We start from the raw sequence: 7,322 nt of genomic DNA on the forward strand, positions 1-7,322 counted from the left end.
TCTGGCCACGCTCCTTTAGCTTCTTCAAGTCTTTTCTTCAGGGTGTCCTTAAGAGTTTTGTTAACGGCTTCGACTTGCCCATTCGCTTGGGGATGTGCGACTGAAGAAAAACTTTTAATGACCCCATGCCTTTCGCAGAAATCGGTGAATAAATCACTGTCAAATTGGGTCCCGTTGTCTGAAACTATCTTCCTGGGTAATCCATACCGGCATACAATGTTCTTGATGACGATGTCAAGAACTTTTTTGGTCGTGATGGGTGCGAGTGGTTCAGCTTCGGCCCATTTTATGAAGTAATCGACTGCCACAACTGCGTACTTTACTCCTCCTTTCCCTGTTGGCAGGGATCCAATCAAATCTATCCCCCAAACTGCGAAAGGCCATGGGCTCTACATCTGTTTTAGTTCATTTGGAGTTGTTCGTGGGATCTTGGAGAACCTCTGACATTTGTCGCATCTTCGTACATACTCCATCGAATCCTCGTTCATTGTTGGCCAGAAGTAACCTTGTCTTAGAATCTTTTTTGCCAAACTCTGCCCCCCAGCATGATCTCCGCAGAAGCCTTCATGCACCTCCCTCATGAGTTCCTTAGCTTTTTCTGGTGTAACGCACCTGAGTAGCGGCATTGAATATCCTCTTCGATACATAACGCCATCGACCAGTATGTACCTAGCGGCTCGCCTTTGCAGAGTACTGGCTTTGTTTCTATCTGTTGGTAGTGCACCATTTGTCAGATACTCCAAGTAAGGCGCCATCCATGTATCCTCCATTCGAATCTCCATACTGGACTCAGCTGCTTGTATGCTTGGCTTGCTCAGTCTTTCCATTGGCACAATGTTCAAAGTGTCAGCGTCCTTCGCGCTCGCGAGTTTAGCTAAGGCATCTGCATTCGAATTCTGGTCTTGCGGGATTTGCTGGAGGGTGTACTTTGTAAACTGGGCTAGCAAATCCTTCATTTTATTCAGGTAGGCCATCATCTTTAAGCCCCGCGCTTGATATTCTCCCAGGACTTGATTTACGACTAGCTGAGAGTCACTGTAAATATCAAGCGTCTTTATGCTCATATCTTTGGCCATTCTCAATCCAGCTAGGAGTGCTTCGTATTCCGCTTCATTGTTTGATGCCGCGAAGTCAAACCTGATTGCGCAGTGAAATTGATGCCCTTCCGGCGTTATCAATATCACTCCTGCTCCAGCGTGGGATTTGTTGGATGAACCATCCGTGAATAGCTTCCACGAAGGAGTTTTGTCTTGAGGCATGGGCGCTTCAGGCTGTTCGCACTGCTCATTGCCTGGGAGTTCGGTGAACTCCGCAACAAGATCAGCCAAGACTTGTCCCTTTATTGCTGCTCGTGGTGAATAAGTTACATCGAACTGCCCTAGTTCGACTGCCCACTTTAACAATCTTCCAGCCGCCTCAGGTTTTTGGAGGACTTGTCGAAGAGGCTGGTCGGTTAAAACTATGATAGGATGGGCTTGGAAGTAAGGACGCAACTTCCTGGAGGCTAGAATTAAGCAATATGCTAACCTTTCGATTGGCGGATATCTTAATTCTGCACCGATCAGCCTTTTGCTGACATAGTAGACTGCTTTCTGTACGCCTTCTTCCTCCCGTACTAGTACCACACTAGCAGCAACTTCGGTAATCGCCAGATAAATATACAAAGTCTCTCCTTCGATTGGTTTTGATAAGATGGGAGGTTGCGCCATATGAGCTTTTAAGGCCTGGAATGCTTGTTCGCAGTCTCCCATCCATTCAAACTTCTTATTCCCCCTGAGTAGATTAAAGAATGGGACGCACTTGTCAGTTGATTTCGAGATAAATCTACTCAGGGCCGCGATCCTCCCAGTTAAACTTTGTACATCCTTAATCCTCTCTGGCGACTTCATGTCGATCAGGGCTCTTATCTTGTCGGGGTTGGCCTCGATCCCTCTTGAATTCACTATAAAACCCAAAAACTTCCCTGATCCGACTCCAAAGGAACATTTGAGGGGATTCAACTTCATCCGGTACTTGTTTAGCACATCAAAGCATTCTTGTAGATCCCTCACATGTCCTTCTGCCTTTTTAGACTTTACCAGCATGTCATCCACATATACCTCCATGTTTGCACCGATCAACTCCTTAAACATGTGGTTAACTAGCCGTTGGTAAGTCGCACCTGCGTTTTTCAGCCCGAAGGGCATCACTTTGTAACAGTATAAGCCCGTATCGGTCCGAAAGCTGGTGTGATCTTCGTCAGGGGGATGCATGCTGATCTGGTTGTAGCCTAAATATGCATCCATGAACGAGAGGATCTCATGTCCAGCAGTTGCATCGACCAGCTGGTCGATCCTTGGGAGCGGGAAGCAGTCCTTTGGGCAGGCTTTATTGAGGTCTGTAAAATCCACACAGGTCCGCCATTTGCCGTTAGGCTTGGGGACCAGCACCGGATTGGAGACCCACGACGGATAAAACGCCACCCTGATAAACCCATTCTCCTTAAGCCTTTCGACTTCTTCTTTCAAGGCTCTTGATCTTTCCTTATCGAGCAGCCTTCTCTTTTGTTGCACGGGTGGAAAGGTTTTATCTATGTTTAGGACATGGCTGATTACTGCAGGGTCTATCCCAACCATGTCTTTGTGCGACCAGGCGAAAACCTCCTGGTTCTTTTGCAAGAATTCCACCAGTGCTTACTTCATAGTAGGCTCTAAGTTCTTCCCAACCTTCACGACTCTGGTCGGGTCTTCTTTGTCGAGTTGGACCTCCTCAAGGTCCTCGACGGGTCCAACATTTTCTTCAAAATCCCCAAAGCGAGGATCCAAATCTCCATCCTCACTTTGGGCAGCACCCTATTTGGTGACTTCACCGCCGAATTGGGCTTGCGTGTCTATTTCCATCTGCATTCAATCTGGGGTAGTGCTCCTCGATGTCCCACTTTTTGCCTTTGTGATCGAGGCGTTGTAGCACTCCCTGGCTTCCCTTTGGTTTCCTAAGACGCGTCCTACCCCCTCGTCCGTCGGGAATTTCATGGCTAGGTGCCACATAGAGATGACGGCCCGTAGATCAACCAGTATGGGCCTTCCAATAACGGCGTTGTATGCCGAAGGACAATCGACCACTACAAAAGTGGTGAGTAATGTCCTTGTTGCGGGCGCTGTACCCGTCGTTACTGGAAGCTTGATCATTCCGGTTGGGGCGAGTCCTTCTCCAGAGAAGCCGTATATGGTTTGATTGCAGGGCTCCAAGTCTTACGGACAACTTCACGCGTTCCAGTGTTGACTTATACAGGATGTTCACTGAACTCCCTGTATCGACCAGTACCCTCTTTACCATCATATTGGCCATCTGGATGTCCACGACCAGCGGATCGGAATGTGGGAACCGAACGTTCTGGGCATCGCCATCAGAGAAGGTTATCTCACCCTCCTCTGACCGAGCCTTTTTTGGTGCACGGTCCTCCATAGTCATCATCTCGATGTCCTGGTCGTGACGTAGAGTCCGAGCGTATCATTCTCTGGCCTTTCCGCTATTTCCTGCGAGGTGCGGGCCTCCACAGATGGTTAAGAGTGTTCCAGCCACGGGGGCAGGCTGTAATGGTGGCGAGCGTTGGCGTGTAGACGCCTGCTCGTTGCCACCTGGAGCTTCTCGTTGGGAAGTTCCCGAGGCCCGTACGTACCTTCTCAAGTTTCCTTGTCTAATAAGGAACTCGATTTCGTCTTTTAACTGGTTGCATTCATTAGTGTCATGTCCGTAGTCGTTATGGTAACGACAGAACTTGGTAGTGTCTCTTTTCGAAATGTCCTTTCGAATGGGTCCCGGTTTCTTGTAAGGCACACTAGAGCTTGTGGCCTGATAAACCTCTCCCCGAGACTCGACAAGGGCAATGTAGTTAGTGAACCTAGGTTCATAACGATTACCCTTGGCTCGTTATACAGCCGTTTCCCACCATTTTTGCCATTACTGTTGCCGTTTCCGTGGCCTTTGTCGTTGCCATTAGGTTTGGAACCATTGGCGGCTTTGGCAGGTTCGGCGGCCTTCTTACCCCTGTTCGAGGGCTTTCCATCATCAGCAATGGCCTCCTCGAGCTTGATGTAACGATCAGCTCGGTCCAGGAACTCCTGGGTTGTTTTAACTCCTTCCTTTCGGAGACTTTTCCAGAGGGGAGAGCAACGTTTGATCCCTGCGGTAATGGCCATCATCTTACCTTCGTCTCCTACTGTTTTTGCTCCAGCTGCCGCTCGCATAAAGCGCTGGACGTAATCCTTCACTGACTCTCCATCCTGCTGGCGAATCTCGACTAGCTGGTTTGCTTCGGTTGGGTGCACACAACCCGCATAGAACTGTCCGTAGAACTCCCTTACGAACATTTCCCAGGAAACTATGCTTGCAGGCGGGAACTTAAAGAACCACTCCTGCACTGCTTCAGAAAGTGTTGCAGGGAAGATCATGCACCGAGCGTTCTTCGGACACTTTCTGAATGTCCATCTGAATCTCAAATTTATTCACATGCGAGACTGGGTCCCCATATCCATCAAAGTTCGGGAGCATAGGCATTTTGAACTTGCTGGGAGTTTCGGCGTTAGCTATCCTTTGGACGAAAGGAATACCTTTCCTCCTGTCATGGTCGATGTAAGAAGTCCTTCCTCCGACCAGCTGCTGCACAGCCTGATTGAGTGCGTCTATCTGGGCTTGCACTACGGCAGGAATTGCGGTGGCCTCTGTTGCTGGGGGGACGTTCTCGCCGTGCCTCTCGCGACGATCATTGAGTACATCTCTCAGGTCCTCTTCTCTTCTTCGCTGCTCGCTACCTCCGAGCCGGTTGAAGACATTATTTTGTCTGGGCTGCCCCCCAGCATCTTGTCTATTTGGCTGGTCACCTTGAGGTACTTGGCTACTGCCTTTACCTCTTTCTCCATTCCTCCCACCAGCATTTCCCTTGCCTGAGTCAGCCTCATTGTATCCGTGGCCATCTCTGAACCTTGACTGGCTATGGTGAGATTGACTGTTCCCTCTATTCCCGTCTCTGGCAGAAACGCCCCGAGCGTTAGAGGGTGGCCTGCGCTGGTCGCGGTGTCCCCGTGCATTATCATGCCATGGGGGTCCTCGGACCGTAGAGCCTAGCTCTGAGTCCCTCCTGTTACCAGGAGGGTAGTGACCTCTGTTTGCTTGGTTTGGCCCATCATTCTCATGGCGTCTAGGACTGCGAGGCTGACGCTCGGCCCTATTCTGCCTTTGCTGTGGGGGATTACCCCGAGCAGCTTGGGATGGTGGATTTGCCTCAGGGTCCAACGGGACATCGTCATGGGGTGTCTGAGGCTGCTTGGGCCTTTGCGGACTTGAAGGCTGAATTGGTGGGCTAGGATTAGGACCGCTCTGGGGTGGCCCATTCACAGGTTGGTCAGGGTGCGAGGCAGGTGCGGCCTGATTTCTAGCCAACAGCAAGGCTGCTTCAAGGGCGGCCATGGCTTCGGTCTGGTGGCGATCCACCTCCGCCTGTCTCTTGCTCAACTCCGCACGTTGCCAATCAATCTCCTGCTGTTGTCGCGCCATAACTTCTGCGGCAGTCTCTTGATTGGCCCTCAGACTAGCCAATTCTTCCTGCAACGCGCCCAGGGTGCTCTTCAGCGTCGCATCGTCCATTTCCTCCTCTTCAAAATCTAGTTGAGGCTCATCTTCTGCCATGCTTGCAGGGGGAGGAGGAGGTGGTGGATTCGACGGTGCAGCAGCGGTTGCCTGCCCAGTTTTTCTTCCTACTTTCGCCATTGGTTTTCTTAACAGCAATAAATCAATCTCTCAATGAAAGCACCAGAATGTTGACCCAAGATTTGGCCAACTGACACGGAGTCAAAGCGTGATTGATGTGGACGAATGTATAGAGAAGAACGCAATGACAAAAGTAAAGAAAACACAGTAATTTATAGTGGTTCGGCCCCAGGAACTGGTAATGACCTACGTCCACTTAGAATGATATTGATATAAAATCAGAAGGGTGATCAAAGAACTAGGGTTCAATGAGTTTCACTCTTCTCTAAAGAACAATACAGATTTACTTGGAGAATTACTATCGTTTCCTATGATTCGAAAGCAAAAAGTCCCCTCCTTCGAGCTATCTCTTCTTATTTATAGGCTCATGGAGGGTTACAAGAGATTGTTACAGATATTCTTCCCTGAATAATCGGATATCCAGAAGATTGTATGAGATAAATTCAGGATTCATAAAGATCTTCCCATAAATGTTGCCTTGTATGCAGAACTACCGACCAGACTGGTCGCGGGAAAGACAGGCTTACCCTGCTTCTACTGTGTCTCCTGGTCGATACTCTAGCAGACGCTTCCACGTATCAGCCACGTGTCCAGAGATTATTTGCCACGTCACCAATGCTAATTTATTGGATAACAATTGGCTATTTGAGGGATTTATGCTCGGAAACCCAAATGTTAAGGCTTGGGAAGGATTCTACTACCTGGTTTGGTATAATTTGAGGTCCTAGAGGCTAGAATAATATTACGAAGTTCTTATTTGGTTTAAGGCTTAATGGATTGTTATTATGGATGTGTTGTGATTAGGTTTACGTCAAAGCTCGGATTAGGGGATTGTGCTCGGGATTGCATTGATTTGTCAGCTTGGGACACAAGTAAGAAAATTGTTTGTGCCCGTAGAGTAGGACATGGCCCTATTGTTTGTATTTCAGGGCATGGCCCTATTGGTTTTGTTTAATATAGATGTGAATGCTATGTTGTGCTATGCATGTTTATAAATGAACGGCGAAGGCCGGGAATGGCAAAGGCCGGGAACGGCGAAGGCCGGGAACAGTGAAGGCTGGGAATGGCGAAGGGCGAGAACAATGAATGCCAGAAATGGTGAAGGCCGAGAATGGGGAAGGTCAGGTACAACAAGGGGCTGGGATCGGCGTTAAGCATGTTGAGTGTAGGCCACTAGGGCGAGACCCTCCAAGGGTTCTGTATCCACCCGCTCGGTGAAGACAGCGAATCCAGGGCCTTGTAAAGCACCTAGTTCGGTGTAGGCCGCTATGTGCCTAGTCTATTGATTGCTTATGTTGTTTATTATTGGATTAAATTATGCTTTGTATGCATTGAGTTTTCTTGCTGGGCTTCGGCTCACGGGTGATTTATGGTGCAGGTAAGGGCAAGGGAAATGTCGACCAACCATGAGTTGGAGAGCGTGGGGCGGCATGTACATGTTTGGCCTACCTGGCTACCATGGCCAGGGTTATTTTGGGAAATGTATTGTAATGATTTGCTTTATCACTTAGGTTGACTTTAATTATATTTTTGAGTCGTAATACATTTTCTAAGTGGTATTTTGGGATCCCAACGGA

Source organism: Humulus lupulus, chromosome 5, assembly GCF_963169125.1.
Source record: "Humulus lupulus chromosome 5, drHumLupu1.1, whole genome shotgun sequence".
Taxonomy (NCBI): Eukaryota; Viridiplantae; Streptophyta; class Magnoliopsida; order Rosales; family Cannabaceae; genus Humulus; species Humulus lupulus.